An 18,949-nucleotide genomic window follows, 5' to 3' on the forward strand; every position below is an offset into this window, starting at 1 on the left:
GGGATTGTTTTTGTTTTTGGAAAGCGCACGGGCGGTGCGCGGTTTGGTACTGCTTCCTCAGTGTTTGGACTAAAGACTCTGCCCTAAGGGCTATTCTCTCTCTCTCTCTCTCTCTCTCTCTCTCTCTCTCACTTTGCACCATTACACAATAAATATTCACAGTGAAAATATTTTGTAAGCGCATTTCATGAACCAAGTTATAGGATTTGTTGACAACTCGCATCGAGTTCATTACACTTCTACCAGGTGTGAAGCACTGACAGTCATGTGGTTGTGACGTCATCGTAAACAAATCTGTTCTACTCATCCAGACGACTTCGCAACGGCGCCGTTGCCAGATTTTTTCACTCTGGAACCCGTTCTCAAAAGATTTCGTTTTGTGGCACCCAAAACGCCGGTGCTGTGTGGACGCCAGGCCGAAACGATAAACAATTTTATCAGATTCACCTGAATCCGTTGCCGGGTGGACAGGGCCTGAGTGTCTGGAGCATCACATTTGTGGGGTCGATTAAATGCTCAAAATGGCCAGAAAAATTTCTTGACTATATTTTCTATTCATTTTACAACTTCTGGTGATAAATAAAAGTGTGACTTTTCATGGAAAACACAAAATTGTCTGGGTGACCCCAAACTTTTGAATGGTAGTGTAAATCTGATATTATAATTGATTAGTTTTTGTATGTGTATAAAAAGAGAGGAAAGAATTAAAGCAGACAACATTTAGCAGGTGACACATATCCTAATTATGCATTACAGCACTAGATTAGAGAGAGAGAGATATGGTTTGTATGAATGTGATAGCGAGGGAAGGTAAACAGATCCCTCATTAATTAGTATTAAAAAGACCTCTGGGGGTTTGATCATACATTACATTACAGGTATTTAGCAGACACTTAACTTTAACTTAACTTATCCAGAGTGACGTACAACATACCCAGAGCAGCCTGGGGAGCAGTTGGGGGTTAGGTACCTTGCTCAAGGGCACTTCAACCATTCCTCCCTTATCAAAAAGAAGTATACTTGAAGTTCATTTTATTAAGTGTACTTAAGTAAAGTTAAAGTTTATTTTATTAAGTATACTTTTGTGTACCAAGTATACTGATATCAATGTACTTACAGTATACTTGTTAGTAAACTAATCTAATACCTCTTGGGACTAAATTGGCCACTTTTAGTTTATAAAAAGTATACTTTAAGTCTAAGAAGTGAATTTTGAGTATACAACTAGTATTTTTTTTAATTTTGTACTGCAAGTAGGCTACAAGTAAACTTGTATACTAATAGTTTACTAGTTCTATACTTGTCGTCCACTCTTTAGTTTACAAAAGCATACTTCATAGTGTACTGGAAATATACTATGAGTTTACATGTTTTATACTTCTAGTCCACTTTTTAGTTTACTAAAGTATACTTTGTAGTATACTGGAAATATACTATTGGTTTACTCGTTACACACTTCTAGTCCAATTTTTAATTTACTAAAGTATACTTTATAGCATATTGGAAATATACTACTAGTTACTGGTTATATACATCTAGTCCACTTTTTAGTTTTGAAGTATACTGCAATTACCCTTCTACAGTGGTGCTTAAAAGTTAGTGAACCCTTTAGAATTTTCTATATTTCTGCATAAATATGACCTAAAACATCATCAGATTTTCACACAAGTCCTGAAAGTAGATAAAGAGAACCCAGTTAAACAAAAGAGACAAAAATATTATACTTGGTCATTTATATATTGAGGAAAATAATCCAATATTACATATCTGTGAGTGGCAAAAGTATGTGAACCTTTGCTTTCAGTATCTGGTGTGACCCCCTTGTGCAGCAATAACTGCAACTAAACGTTTGCGGTAACTGTTGATCAGTCCTGCACACCGGCTTGGAGGAATTTTAGCCCATTCCTCCGTACAGAACAGCTTCAACTCTGGGATGTTGGTGGGTTTCCTCACATGAACTGCTCGCTTCAGGTCCTTCCACAACATTTCCATTGGATTAAGGTCAGGACTTTGACTTGGCCATTCCAAAACATGAACTTTATTCTTCTTTCACCATTCTTTGGTAGAACGACTTGTGTGCTTAGGGTCATTGTCTTGCTGCATGACCCACCTTCTCTTGAGATTCAGTTTATGGACAGATGTCCTGACATTTTCCTTTAGAATTTGCTTGTATAATTCAGAATTCATTGTTCCATCAATGATGGCAAGCCGTCCTGGCCCAGATGCAGCAAAACAGGCCCAAACCATGATACTACCACCACCATGTTTCACAGATGGGATAAGGTTCTTATGCTGGAATGCAGTGTTTTCCTTTCTCCAAGCATAACACTTCTCATTTAAACCAAAAAGTTCTATTTTGGTCTCATTTGTCCACAAAACATTTTTCCAGTAGCCTTCTGGCTTGTCCACGTGATCTTTAGCAAACTGCAGATGAGCAGCAATGTTCTTTTTGGAGAGCAGTGGCTTTCTCCTTGCAACCCTGCCATGCACACCATTGTTGTTCAGTGTTCTCCTGATGGTGGACTCATGAACATTAACATTAGCCAATGTGAGAGAGGCCTTCAGTTGCTTAGAAGTTACCCTGTGGTCCTTTGTGACCTCGCCAGCTATTACACACCTTGCTCTTGGAGTGATCTTTGTTGGTTGACCACTCCTGGGGAGGGTAACAATGGTCTTGAATTTCCTCCATTTGTACACAATCTGTCTGACTGTGGATTGGTGGAGTCCAAACTCTTTAGAGATGGTTTTGTAACCTTTTCCAGCCTGATGAGCATCAACAACGCTTTTTCTGAGGTCCTCAGAAATCTCCTTTGTTCGTGCCATGATACACTTCCACAAACGTGCTGTGAAGATCGGACTTTGATAGATCCCTGTTCTTTAAATAAAACAGGGTGCCCACTCACACCTGATTGTCATCCCAATGATTGAAAACACCTGACTCAAATTTCACCTTCAAATTAACTGCTAATCCTAGAGGTTCACATACTTTTGCCACTCACAGATAATGTAATATTGGATAATTTTCCTCAATAAATAAATGACCAAGTATAATATTTTGTCTCATTTGTTTAACTGGGTTCTCTTTATCTACTTTTAGGACTTGTGTGAAAATCTGATGATGCTTTAGGTCATATTTATGCAGAAATATAGAAAATTCTAAAGGGTTCACAAACTTTCAAGCACCACTGTAGGTATACTATTAGTTTTTGTGCCCTAACCCTTACCTCATGCACACTACCAGGAGACAACTTAAGTGTTTTGTACTTTAAGTTACAATGAAGTTATAAAGGCAAGAATATAGGTTTAAAAGATGGGATTTAAAACGTGCTGCCATATATCACAAAGAAGCCAATATGTGTGCAAAGAAGTATTTTCTAGGCTACTATCAAAAGGATAAGCACAACTACAGGGCAAGTACACTTAAACATAATGCACAAATATTTTAATACTTTATTACACTTATTTTTAAGTATATCTTGATCAAAAGTTTAAGTTTAAGCTTAATGTACTTAGACTTTTCTATATACTTTTTAATATAAGCCAAGTATACTTATGTATAACTTTATTAAGTATATCTCTGATAACTAAATAAAAAGTAAACTGAAAGCACACACTCTTATTTTTAGTTTAAAAGATGTATACTAGAAGAACACTTGAATAAACTTCTTTTTTGTAAGGGCTGCTGGTCCAGGGAATCAAACCAGTAACCTTTTGGGCTCAAAGCTGCTTCTCTAACCATTAGGCCATGGCTTCCCCCGTGGACTCTGTGTGTATATGTGTGTGTTTAACAATTCACTTCATGTATCCTAACATCTCACTAATACAACCCCTAACGTCATAAGAATTACTGCAACCTAAGGTACTTGTTAAAACTCCTTAAAAAGCATCCTTTCAATTCTGCCAGTTCTTTTCTCCTTTCATCACCATCTCCTGTTCCATTCTTCCGTCCCTCTGACCCAGAGCGGAGCAAACAGATTAAAAAGAGAGCGAAGAAAGAGAGCAATAAGGAGAAAGAAAAACACGGGCGGGCGTATCCCGTGCTTGGGTCAATTAAATGCCCTTGTAACTCAGGATCAGGGTGAAAGGAAAGGGGGAGGTGCGGCCGACTTGATTGACAGCTCTGAGTTAATCCCCTATCAATGAATCCTGGAGAGGAGTGATCATTAGCCTGTTTTCACATGTGGGACACTGAACGTTGTTGTGTTAACGATCTGGAATCCTTCGTCGGTTCATTATCTGACATATTTCACATATCATTGTGTGCCACTATCAAAGACCACGGAGTGCATTTATTGAGTTCACAGTGTTCACTAAAGCACCTCGTATGAATGCACCACTGCTCCTGCAGAGCTGAGCCTCATTCATTCTTTTATGCACTTTTTCAAACATGGAGACAGTTTTGTGGTGAGCAGTGTTGTTGGGAATTATATCATATATCATCTCGACTGTATAATCAGGGTGGAAAAAGTTTGATCACTGTCTTAAAGAATGTAAGTGAATATGAATACAGGATTCAGAATGAACAGATACACAAAGAAATTAATAGAAGGCACACTGTTCCAAATTGTTTTTTTTTTTTTAAGAAAGCATGCCAGAAAGGTTCACAGGGCATCTGTTTGAGATTACAACAAGGACTTGAGACATAACTACTACACAAGCTGCCAGATATGAAGCTTGTGACCATGAGCCACTGGGCAGAAAAAAAAACTTTCAGGAAAAAGAAAGAGTGTGATTAACGTTAACGCAAACGTGATCCAGTGTCCGGTGCATTCCCAAGATTCTTCATTTATCTTTAGTATAATGCGGCATGGTGGAGTAGTGGTTAGCACTGTCGCCTGAGAACAAGAAGGTTCTGGGTTCGAGGCCAGCGGCCGATGGTGGCCTTTCTGTGTGGAGTTTGGATGTTCTCTCTCTCCCCGTGTCTGCATGGGTTTGCTCCAATTTCCTCCACAGTCCAAAGACACGCACTTAGGTTAAGATGGGCTGGCCTTGAGCAAGGCACCTAACCTCCAACTGCTCCCCAGGCCTTGTAGCATAACTGCACTGGGTATGTGTGTGTGTTCACTGCTTCAGATGGGTTAAATGCAGAGGATGAATTTCACAAGTGTATGTGCGATGAATAAAGTTGTTATTCTTCTTCTTTAATTTAGGCTGTGAATTTGTTTCATATTTTGCAAAATGAAACCAAACAAAATGAGTGCAAACAAAAATAATAAATGTGTAAAAAAAAAAATTGTCCCAAGAACATTTTATTTATTTTTAGGGTAAGGCAGGGTAACCGCAACGTTCTTGGGAGGCCAATTACTGTGGGCCTGTAATGTAACTAAGAAAATTTATAAAATCAATAGCAGTAGGTTAAAGGCAGTGTAAGGCTATGCGAAGTATTGCACTTGAGTCAAATAGTCTTAAAGGTTCTAGGGTATTCAGGGTCATAAATAGCTTGCAATGATCTTAAATAATAATGTAACATAACTGCTTTGAATGAGCTCAAATTAAACATAGTAAGGTTCAGTTCATCAGAAAGAGCACTCCAGATTCTAATGGTTCTTACAGTAAATGAACGTTGGGAGGTTGTACAATTAGGTGTTACATACTTAATGACATTTGAGTTACTGGTAGACCTGGTTTGTCTAGCAGGACAGTAAATGCGAGGAATGGAAGACTGATTTACTGTTACCAGGCCATTAAAGGAGAACTGAAGTCATTTTTTTTTTAACTTGCTTTATTTCTTAATTAACGTTATTCAATTACGTGTTCGGTTTTAGTAACCTTATATCGTGACTTGTATTGGCAACCAATTGCAATTAGATATTATACTTATCAGCCTATTCAGTTTTTAGCCGTGTTGAATTTAGTTCATTTGGTCAATGGCAGGCGTTGCTTATCCGTGCGATCTTCACGAGACTTGTGCGAAACTTCAAAACGTGAAGTGTCAGTGCCGCCATTTTGAAAACTGTTTTCCAAACGAAATATTGCACAAAAACAAGTTTAAATGACGATTACTGCCTACTTTTTTCAAACTTTCCTGATTGCTATCAAAACAAACAAAACTTCCGGCTTGATTACGTCAGCGTTCGAAAGAGGGCACGCTCGTCTTTTGACAATGTTGGCAGATGTTGGTCGCTTTGATTTCTGCTGTACGTTTTACATCTGTCCTACGATGTCTCGCACAGGTCTCAACGAATCTCATTTACGGCCATTGCTTTGACATATGGACTGATACATTACATAGCATATTTCAAACACTCATAACTTGCTATAGCAGTGACAAATAGCGATCAAAAATGCATTGCAATATTTAATAAAATGAGATCAATAGAATTTTGATAGGGGCGGCACGGTGGTGTAGTGATTAGCGCTGTCGCCTCACAGCAAGAAGTTCCGGGTTCAAGCCCCGTGGCTGGCAAGGGCCTTTCTGTGCGGAGTTTGCATGTTCTCCCCGTGTCCACATGGGTTTCCTCTGGGTGCTCCGGTTTCCCCCACAGTCCAAAGACATGCAGGTTAGGTTAACTGGTGACTCTAAATTGACCGTAGGTATGAATGTGAGTGTGAATGGTTGTCTGTGTCTATGTGTCAGCCCTGTGATGACCTGGCGACTTGTCCAGGGTGTACCCCGCCTTTCGCCCGTAGTCAGCTGGGATAGGCTCCAGCTTGCCTGCGACCCTGTAGAAGGATAAAGCGGCTAGAGATAATGAGATGAGATGAGATCAATAGAATTTTGATAGGGGCGGCACGGTGGTGTAGTGATTAGCGCTGTCGCCTCACAGCAAGAAGTTCCGGGTTCAAGCCCCATGGCCGGCAAGGGCCTTTCTGTGCGGAGTTTGCATGTTCTCCCCGTGTCCACATGGGTTTCCTCTGGGTGCTCCGGTTTCCCCCACAGTCCAAAGACATGCAGGTTAGGTTAACTGGTGACTCTAAATTGACCGTAGGTGTGAATGTGAGTGTGAATGGTAGTCTGTGTCTATGTGTCAGCCCTGTGATGACCTGGCGACTTGTCCAGGGTGTACCCTGCCTTTCACCCGTAGTCAGCTGGGATAGGCTCCAGCTTGTCTGCGACCTTGTAGAACAGGATAAAGCGGCTAGAGATAATGAGATGAGATGAGATGAGAATTTTGATAATAAAAAAATTTGCCTTCAGTTCTCCTTTAACTACTTTCCAGTCTTCCGAACTTTTCATTGTGTTCAATGCAGAGTGGTAGGGTTCGAAGAAGAAGAAGAATTTTGAAAAAGGGAAATCCCAAATTTTGTGAATGGGAAATCCCAGATTGTGAAAATGGGAAATCCCAAAAGTTCAAACTGAGCGATGGACGTTACATTATATTATTTTCACAGTATAAAAATTGTGAACAATATATCTATAATAAAGAATGAACCCTTTACCATGTTAAACCTCTGTTAGCCTTGGATAGTAGTGACCAGATTGATACCAGATTTCCTTTTCACTGTACACCATCATCCAGTGCCAAACTGTTACTATTAGAGCTGGGACTTGAGCTCAGCCAAAACTTAGCCAGACACCAAAAAAGCAACAGGGCAAAGGATTTTGTAAAGGATTAGCATTAGGCTGCCAGGTCGCTCCGTTGTGTGTAGTTGTCGATGTTGATTTTAAAAGTAACTAAGTAAATTACACAGGGAAATTAATACTTAAGTGTAAGTGAAAAAATACTGCAGTGAGCATGCAGTGTGGAAGAAGAGTCTGGAGACAGAAATCTTAGTTTTTCAGTCGTTAGCCTGTGCTACTTGCTCTCCATAGCACTGGCTTGACTGCTTTATTAGCATTCACTAACACTACTGATGAACGCTACACTGGCTGGAAGGTGATTTCACTGCTGTGCTGACAGCACCGAGTCACGGTTAAGCTCATGTTGGCCTTCGAGTAGGCTTAAGGCAATATATTTTTGGTCCCTCCCACTATAAATCAAAATCTGATTGGTTAATTCATCTGTCACTTCCTACATAAACATACACTGCCATGGCCTTCTGTCCCGGCAGTGAAGTCTAAACCAATGAGTGATCAGCTCTAAACACTTCTCATCCTAGAGACAACAAACAAAAAAAATCTCATTAGATAACTTGATAGAAAAAGAGGCCAAATTAGAATTAGAAGAGAATAATTATAATGAAATTATGAAAGAATGAAAGAAATTAAATATAACATTTGAAACGCTTGGGACTTCTCTGAACACCTAGAAGACCCTGATGGTTCCTCTCTGCCATCATTGCACCAGCTGTTCTCACACTCCTCCCTATGTCTGTTGAAATTAAACCAGCTAATGAGTGTCTTCTATATCACTCCGGTCTTTAATTTAGATCTCTGTATAGCCTGCTCATTGCATTTTGCCCATATTCTACATTCCTCCATACACTGCAGTTTAGAGTGTCTTCTATGCTACGTTCTGTCTTAAAGCTAGACTGTTTTTTATGTGTAGGTCATAAAAAGAATTTTCCCAACATCCAATTATTTTTTGTTTCGTGGACCGAAAGCTACTGAATTCGAATCACAGACTTCCAATTTTATGAGTTTTTTTTAATCGAAAAATTAACGAGTTTAGAGCCATGTGGCCTGAAATTCTCAGCTATTTTTTCCTGCTTCACCATGACCCAATACAAGATACTATGTCATGCATCACGTGGTGGGTTTTCCCCATTCATACAAGGCATTGTGGGATACAAATTTGAAACAGGAGAGAAAAATGGAGGACGTGAGTGTGCGAATGAAACGTGAAAGACCGACTACAGTAACGGAAAGCGAGAAGAAAAGACGTTAGGAAAGGAAATGCAAGACCAAACTAATAAATATCGGCTGTCAGCGAACACCTCGGTGTGATCAGCTGTCCGTTTAGCGACAGAATGATGTAATTGTCAGTGCACGGTCAAAGGTAAATCTGTAGAAGACAGGAATGCAACACTGTGGGTGCCAGCTGCTGTAAAACCCAAAAGAAGAAGAAAATAAGCCTGCGCATGCGCACACGGACTTCCTCTGTTTGCTTGACTGCGCGAAGTGAGCGATTTCATGCACATTATTTGGAATCAACTTAAATTAAATAACTTCCCAGCCACTGAATGGCCTGTTTTTTTTTAATATTACAGAAATAAACATATATCACAATGGCCAAATTTCAGAGGGAATTAAATATCACAGATTTTATGTAATCGAAAAGCCATCTAGCTTTAATGCTTCAACATTAGATGCGGTGAAGTGGAACTCACAAAAGCATTCACAATTCATCCATGGTTCTGCCTTTATATTCTCAAGGGTGAGGGTTAAAGGATGCTAAGGATGCTGGGTAAAGAGCACCAGAGCAGCAGGGGGTCACATGTCTCGTTGTCTCAGTGGTACCGTGGAGAGCAGAAGGGCCTTTATTGCTGCTGCAGACGGCACTAAGAGTTAATGAGGCACCGCCAGTTAATATTTTAACACTCAGTGTTCCCCAGCCAACATATGGCAGCATGGGGCCCATAAAAAGAGAGAGGAAAAAGATAGAGGGGAAGAGAAGTGATGGAGAAAGGGAGGCAGGATGGACGAGCAGGATGGCTGTCTACATCTTCCTTAAATCACTTTGAGAGTCTTGACAGGTTTCCGACAATGTTATTGACAACACATGACAACACATTTTTTAGAGGAATAGGACTACTTCCTGGAAAATCAGTCCTCAAGTTTAGTTTTTCTTCTATATGGGCAGGTCGGGGTACAAATATGGGCGGCACGGTGGTGTAGTGGTTAGCACGGTCGCCTCACAACAAGAAGGTTCCGGGTTCGAACTCAGCAGCTGGCGAGGGCCTTTCTGTGTGGAGTTTGCATGTTCTCCCTGTGTCTGCGTGGGTTTCCTCTGGGTGCTCCGGTTTCCCCCACAATCCAAAGACATGCAGTTAGGTTAACGTGGGGTGGCCTTGAGCAAGGTACCTGACCCCTGACTGCTCCCCGGGTGCTTTGGTGTGGCTGCCCACTGCTCTGGGTGTGTGCGCGTGTGTTCACTGCTTCAGATGGGTTAAATGCAGAGGATGAATTTCACTGTGCATGTGGTGAATAAATGTTTCTTCTTCTAAATAAGGGGTACTATAATATTCAACAAGTCTCAGGCTGCAAAGAAGCAGAATAAAATAGAAATGAGTTAAGTGATCAACTTTTACATTTATTAGCCAAAAAGTGCCATGTTTATCAATTTTGATTTTATTACACACACACAAAAAAAAAAAACAAGCAGGAATTTTGGCTCTGATACACTGAAATTCTATCTGAGCTCATATGTAATTCAAATAAAAATGATGAAATTTGAAAATGCAAATACTATACAGTGGTGCTTGAAAGTTTGTGAACCCTTTAGAATTTTCTATGTTTCTGCATATATATGACCTAAAACATCATCAGATTTTCACACAAGTCCTAAAAGTAGATAAAGAGAACCCAGTTAAACAAATGAGACAAAAATATTATACTTGGTCATTTATTTATTGAGGAAAATGATCCAATATTACATGTCTGTGAGTGGCAAAAGTATGTGAACCTTTGCTTTCAGTATCTGGTGTGACCCCCTTGTGCAGCAATAACTGCAACTAAACGTTTGCGGTAACTGTTGATCAGTCCTGCACACCGGCTTGGAGGAATTTTAGCCCGTTTCCTCCGTACAGAACAGCTTCAACTCTGGGATGTTGGTGGGTTTCCTCACATGAACTGCTTGCTTCAGGTTCTTCCACAACATTTTGATTGGATTAAGGTCAGGACTTTGACTTGGCCATTCCAAAACATTAACTTTATTCTTTTTTAACCATTCTTTGGTAGAACGACTTGTGTGCTTAGGGTCGTTGTCTTGCTGCATGACCCACCTTCTCTTGAGATTCAGTTCATGGACAGATGTCCTGACATTTTCCTTTCGAATTCACTGGTATAATTCAGAATTCATTGTTCCATCAATGATGGCAAGCCGTCCTGGCCCAGATGCAGCAAAACAGGCCCAAACCATGATACTACCACCACCATGTTTCACAGATGGGATAAGGTTCTTATGCTGGAATGCAGTGTTTTCCTTTCTCCAAACATAACGCCTCTCATTTAAACCAAAAAGTTCTATTTTGGTCTCATCCATCCACAAAGCATTTTTCCAATAGCCTTCTGGCTCGTCCACGTGATCTTTAGCAAACTGCAGATGAGCAGCAATGTTCTTTTTGGAGAGCAGTGGCTTTCTCCTTGCAACCCTGCCATGCACACCATTGTTGTTCAGTGTTCTCATGGTGGTGGACTCATTAACATTAGCCAATGTGAGAGAGGCCTTCAGTTGCCTAGAAGTTACCCTGGGGTTCTTTGTGACCTCACCGACTATTACACGCCTTGCTCTTGGAGTGATCTTTGTTGGTCGACCACTCCTGGGGAGGGTAACAATGGTCTTGAATTTCCTCCATTTGTACACAATCTGTCTGACTGTGAATTGGTGGAGTCCAAACTCTTTAGAGATGGTTTTGTAACCCTTTCCAGCCTGATGAGCATCAACAACGCTTTTTCTGAGGTCCTCAGAAATCTCCTTTGTTCATGCCATGATACACTTCCACAAACATGTGTTGTGAAGATCAGACTTTGATAGATCCCTGTTCTTTAAATAAAACAGGGTGCCCACTCACACCTGATTGTCATCCCATTGACTGAAAACACCTGACTCTAATTTCACCTTCAAATTAACTGCTAATCCTAGAGGTTCACATACTTTTGCCATTCACAGATATGTAATATTGGATCATTTTCCTCAATAAATAAATGACCAAGTATAATATTTTTGTCTCATTTGTTTAACTGGGTTCTCTTTATCTACTTTTAGGACTTGTGTGAAAATCTGATGATGTTTTAGATCATATTTATGCAGAAATATCGAAAAGTCTAAAGGGTTCACAAACTTTCAAGCACCACTGTATTTGAATACTACAAGAAATATAATCTGAATCTACTGAATGTTCAAACACTTTTTTTGCAAGTTTTATTGGAAAATAAAAGAATTGGAGAAATTAACACAAATGTCTCATCTCATCTCATTATCTCTAGCCACTTTATCCTTCTACAGGGTCGCAGGCAAGCTGGAGCCTATCCCAGCTGACTACGGGTGAAAGGCGGGGTACACCCTGGACAAGTCGCCAGGTCATCACAGGGCTGACACATAGACACAGACAACCATTCACACTCACATTCACACCTACGGTCAATTTAGAGTCACCAGTTAACCTAACCTGCATGTCTTTGGACTGTGGGGGAAACCGGAGCACCCGGAGGAAACCCACGCGGACAACATGCAAACTCCACACAGAAAGGCCCTCGCCGGCCCCGGGGCTCGAACCCAGGACCTTCTTGCTGTGAGGCGACAGCGCTAACCACTACACCACCGTGCCGCCCTAACACAAATGTGTGATTCAAATTATATAAATTACATGTAAGATGACTTAGCAGGGGTGGTGTAGTGGTTAGCGCTGTCGCCTCACAGCAAGAAGGTTCTGGGTTTGAGCCCAGCGGCCGGCGAGGGCCTTTTTGTATGGAGTTTGCATGTTCTCCCTGTGTCCGCGTGGGTTTCCTCCGGGTGCTCCGGTTTCCCCCACAGTCCAAAGACATGCAGGTTAGGTTAACTGGTAACTCTAAATTGACCGTAGGTATGAATGTGAGTGTGAATGGTTGTCTGTGTCTATGTGTCAGCCCTGTGATGACCTGGCGACTTGTCCAGGGTGTACCCCGCCTTTCACCCGTAGTCAGCTGGGATAGGCTCCAGCTTGCCTGCGACCCTGCACAGGATAAACGGTTATGGATAATGGATGGATTATATTCAACTGCCACGATAAAATTATGTAATTTATGCCTAGTAGGCTATGTTAAAAAATTAAATAATTCCAAAAACTTCCCCGCAAAATCTTATAGCACTGAGTGTCTACTTTCTTATAAACCATTAACCACTACTGTGGAGCATGACTTCACTGCTACCAAGAGTTAATGAATGAATCCCAAATTACAGGGCTACTGATGCTTAACAGTGAACATCAGGAAGGAAAAAAAAGGAAAACAGCACTTTAAAAAAGAGTAAAATGAGTAAAATAAGGGCATTTAGGGATACAATAAAAGAAAAGCCCGTGTAATAGCATTGTTCCTGAGTTCTCTCGTGCTATTTTAGCTCGTCCTTCCTGAAAAACCGACAGGGAAACGAACAACAGAAAGCAGCCTTAAGAGAAACACAAAAGAATGAAAGACAGAATCTCTCCTTTCCATCTGGAGAGGGATTAGAGTGGGAACTGGCCCATCAGATGCAGAGCAGGCTCTGCTACCCATAAGGCTGTGCGGCAGAGAATGGACGTCCGCTGGTGTGGAACGGCGCTCGAGACGACTCGAACACCAGAGGAAAGCAAGTGGAGGACACCTGGGGCTGAAAAACACAAACCTATTCAGGTGCACTGACCTGCGGGAAGGACGAATGAAAGAGGAAATACAGTATAAAGCTACATGATTTCTTGAGTCACAAAACCACACACTGTTTATAAAACAATAACTCATTGAGTATATTTATTTGTATGCATGCTTTAGGAGATTATTATGTTTGAAAATTTCCAGTTCGCCTTTTTCGTAAAATTCAGATATATTTATGATATTTTCACCATTGTACAGAGTTAATACAGATTTGATTCAGTCTTAAGGCAATGTGTATTTGTGTATTTTTGGATCAAACCCTTCTCCCTGTCTAACTTATCCCCCTGTCTATTCATCATACTGGACAGCCTTGTCTGTCTCGTTTATCTCAAGATTGATTGATTTACTACAATGCCTTATCTTCTAGATTAGCCAAAGTCGAACCGGTGTAATTCTTTAAACTGTTTTTTTTAGATTAGACACCATTAAAATGCTTTCCAGCTACTTAAGCTAGAAATTGATAACCTGGTTAGCTGACTTACTGGAATATAAAAGCTTATTCAGAATCAGGACACACAAGACCCAGTTTCATTGCCAGAGACTTAACATATCAAGAGGGTAGTGAAAAGTTGTTCGTTTTCTGAGAAAGATCCCAACAGCAACACAACAAAACTGAAAGGATGTGAACAGATGTGGAGATTAGCAATAGGAGTGAGCTTTTTATGACAAAAACAATAACAACAACAAGTGCTGCCAGGCAAAACAAACCTCGCCCGGTAGCACTTATGATGAATATGAAGGAAGATATCACAAAAAAAAAAATAGGTACCCTATGGGTCCATGTGGCTACTGCTTATAAATAAAATTGCTTTCTGATCCCATGTCCATACAGTAAATATAGCATATATATTTACTCTGTGAGGCAGTAGCCACAAAAATGAAACGTAATCCAAAAATGAACAATTTAAAAATCACAAAAGTAAAATATACCAAGTGTCTGTACTTTATATTATTCTACTCTTACCTCTTACAGTTTTCGAAACTGAAACCTCCGAACTAAGGCTGACATACACACGCTGTCGCCATGACCCAAACTCTTATTTCCCGGAAAAGGCCCGGTGCTAGAGCTCAGTGGTCTCAATACTCTTTTCGACAACTTCCTGTAACAACTCGGAAGTGCGTCACATCTCCATCACACATGGGACCACTGACCGAAGAAGGTGAGGAAAGGAGGACAACCTGGAGTATATTTTAAAATAGGAACGCACTTTCCCTCGGTAACAACTATAAACATGTCTGAAAGTGATTTCTTTAGTCGAGTCCATTTATTTTGAATGGTGAACTGAATTATATACACTCACCAGCCATTTTAATCGGAACACGTGTATGCACATGCACAACGCGGGACTGTTACACTCTTACATTCTTACAGTACGATGGCGTAGTGTCTAGCGCCTCTATATGAGGCAGTAGCCACAACAAAAATGATTTTGACCTTTTTGGTGACCTTGACTGGATGACCCTCAAAATGTTGGAGGTTCTATTTGAGACCAATGCCCGTCTATCCTGAAAGTTTCATGAAGATTGGTCCAGCCGTCTTCCCATAATATCGTTAACAAAAAAACAAAGAAACAAACAAAGAAACACCACTGAAAACAATACCTCGCCCCCTGGGCCCTGTACTACGAAGCGGGTTTTCTGGCTTACCAGGGTAACTTCGAGAGTAACTTGATCACGTGCAGCGTAACTTCCCAATTAACCCATACTACGAAAGTTGGCTATGTTCAAACCGAGGTATGCTGCCATGGCAATTTACGCTGCATCTCAAACCTGCTCGTCAAAGGTTATGTTCTTGGTTAACCCGAGGTTTCCGATTAACCACACCCTTTTTAAACACACCTCTCCACCGACATTTCCTCTAGAGACAATGCCAGCGTACCTGGATGACCCGTGCAATATCGGAGCGCAGATTAGAGATGGGATTTATGGCTCTTTAATCGCATCTTTGTGATCCGTTCTTTGAAAAGAGCCGTTCAAAAGACTGGCTCATTTGGCTCTTTTTAAATATTTATTCAGTTTAAAGAAGACAGCGTCTAAAGAAGCCAGATCCCTCTGCTTAGACAGTGACATCAATATTTCTGGACATACCTTTTATATAAAGCAACCTAGACTTACATTATTGTAACCCCTAAACGCTCATAAATAACCATTAAAAAACAATGAGGGCTTCAATGAATGTCCATGCAGAACGGCTTTTCTGTAAAAAAAAAAAAAAGAACCCACTCAAGAACATAGTTATCAAGAACGCAAGAATATTTTATAGAAAAACACTTGTTTTACAAAAATATTTAAGTCTGAGATACAAAATAGATAAAACTACAATAAATATAACAAGAACTAGTTATCACACAAGAACATTTTAATAGAAAAAAACAAACTTTCTATATTAAAAATATTGAAATTGTAACAAAAATAGATACAACTATAAACAGTCAGATAAATAGATAAAGTTATAACAAGAACACAAGATTATTTTAATAGGAAAAAACAAACTATTAATGCAAAAAATATATTATTAGAAAAATAGATACAACTAGACAAACAGATAAATAAATAAAATACACAAAAATAGAACAAACAAAATGACGATAGAATAAATGAAATGAACGTCCGTGCAAAGTAGTTTTCCCACAATATTATCATTAATATCACACAACAACATTATAAACTATATACAAAACAATTTGAACTATTAGGCAAACAGATAAAACTTGAATAAATAAAAGGCAAATGAATGCTTGCCTGCACGCGCGTGCACACACACACACACACACACACCATTATGAATGATGTTTTTATATTTCATTTTCACCTGTTGCCAGGTGCGTTTGGCACTGCTGTTGCCTCTGAAATGTTCAAAGGACATACACCAACTTAGTCAAAGGGACTGAACAGTCAGTCATCCTAATTCATGTGACTCTGTGCACATATCAGCTTAAGTAGGCTACTCCATGAATTTACCATACCAAATTTTATTCAGGATTTTTCGGACATTAAACAAGCTATATATGACTGGGGCCACGTCGAAGGACCATTTTCTGTGACTTGTGATTGATCATGAAGCTTTCTCTCATCCTATACTTCTGTTCTGGAACATGTAGAAGGGAGAATGTACTTACGCATTTACCCGATCGGCAATTCGTTGCCAACATGCTTGCCGCTCCTTATTGGCAGCCGCTGTGTTAGATTTTGCTCTTAATATTGTTTTGAACTCCTCGTAGCTTTGCATTATGACAGCGCATTCTTCCTCCATGAAGTACGGCGACCGTGCCATTGTGAACAGTGGTGATTTGCGCTGATAGCCTCCCCTTTAAAGTGAACGCGCATTAACCCTGATTAGGTTAACACAGGTTCAACAAATCAACTTCATAACTGGCGTCGTAGTACCGTTTAACGCCAAACAAGATAACCAGGTTTTGTCAACCCCGGTTTAGCGGGGGAACCCTGGGTTACTTCTGGGTAGGTTGACCTCCGTTCGTAGTACAGGGCCCTGGTGGACTCCATCCCGGGTGAGGTAACAACAACAACAATAACAACAAGCATCCAGACAGCAAACAAATAAAAGCCTGGAAATCACATCCATGAAGTTTAACCCAAACAGTTAGGAAGGAATTATTTGGTAAAGGAGGAGAATAGAGCACTCGACTTGGCTGTGTGGATAGTTTAGGATTTAACTTTACATGTTGTTTCTAAGCTGTACAGTAAGTGTAGTCCATCCATTATCTATAGCCGCTTATCCTGTTCTACAGGGTCGCAGGCAAGCTGGAGCCTATCCCAGCTGACTACGGGCGAAAGGCGGGGTACACCCTGGACAAGTCGCCAGGTCATCATAGGGCTGACACATAGACACAGACAACCATTCACACTCACATTCACACCTACGGTCAATTTAGAGTCACCAGTTAACCTAACCTGCATGTCTTTGGACTGTGGGGGATACTGGAGCACCCAGAGGAAACCCACGCGGACACAAGGAGAACATGCAAACTCCACACAGAAAGGCCCTCGTCAGCCATTGGGCTCAAACCCAGAACCTTCTTGCTGTGAGCTGACAGTGCTGACCACTACACCACCGTGCCACCCTGTAAGTGTAGTGTTAATGGTTTATTTGCATTCTGAAAGGTTTATAGTATTTATGCTAATCATGTTGCTTTTTCTCCTGAATATCACCTGGATAATGCAAAGACCCAGCTCTCTCAAGCTACCAATAAAGACATCACCTCAACAAGCGGCATCTGATATTTTAATCTTATCTTGGCATTACACCGGAGAGGTGGTAGTAAGGAACATTACCTTTCAATTAATACCCACGGCAGGCATGTTAAATAATTTAATGAATACAGAGACATCACGTTGTTTTTGTTGTTCATCTCATCTCATCTCATCTCATTATCTCTAGCCGCTTTATCCTGTTCTACAGGGTTGCAGGCAAGCTGGAGCCGATCCCAGCTGACTACAGGCGAAAGGCGGGGTACACCCTGGACAAGTCGTCAGGTCATCACAGGGCTGACACAGACAACCATTCACACTCACATTCACACCTACGGTCAATTTAGAGTCACCAGTTAACCTAACCTGCATGTCTTTGGACTGTGGGGGAAAACAGAGCACCCAGAGGAAACCCACGCAGACATGGGGAGAACATGCAAACTCTGCACAGAAAGGCCCTCGCCGGCCACAGGGCTCGAACCTGGCCCTTCTTGCTGTGAGGCGACAGTGCTAACCACTACGCCACCGTGCCGTCCTGTTTTTGTTGTTGTAATTTTTCCAACTGCACAAAATGCTAAACGTTTCAGTACCAACTCCAGTTGGTAAAATACTCCAGGTATTTTAAAAGGTAATTCTTGTTATTGTATGGGATTAAAACAACATGGAATAAATAACAAATTTTCATTCCCACTTAGTCTTCGATAATGGAAAAGTAACAGATATCATGTATTCCCAGCTGACTGTATTTAACAGAATGCTACACAGCACGAACTTTCACAACACATGCACTCTGCGAGACCAGATATGATGTATAATTCCAAGGAGGTAAGTCTATTTTCGTGAAAATCCCAAGCTGAGACATTAACTAGTTCACAACATGGCACCAGTTGAGCTGCATCACTTCTATGTCGAGAGAGAGTTCTCTTGCTGTTTCTGAGCATTTGTTTTGTTCAAGTAAAGGCTATTTCTAACATTTTTGCTGATATCTGCAAATGTTTGTTGTTTTGAGATCGCTGCTGGTTGCTTTACCTTGAGGTAGTATGAGTATTCTCGTCACAATACCACGACATCATCATTTACATCACCACCAGCAACATCACAACCGGTCACAACACAGAAATCCGATAGTTCCGAGAAGATTTCCATAAACGTTACTCGGTTCACCAGGGGATAGATTAACATTTCGACCTTGCTGAATGTTTTGCTCCCATTCCTGCACAACACCCTTACAACATCCATCCATTATCTGTAGCCGCGGCACTTACCCTGTTCTACAGGGTCGCAGGTAAGCTGGAGCCTATCCCAGCTGACTAT

The sequence above is a fragment of the Neoarius graeffei genome, chromosome 9 (genome assembly GCF_027579695.1).
Source record: "Neoarius graeffei isolate fNeoGra1 chromosome 9, fNeoGra1.pri, whole genome shotgun sequence".
In the NCBI taxonomy this organism is placed as follows: domain Eukaryota; kingdom Metazoa; phylum Chordata; class Actinopteri; order Siluriformes; family Ariidae; genus Neoarius; species Neoarius graeffei.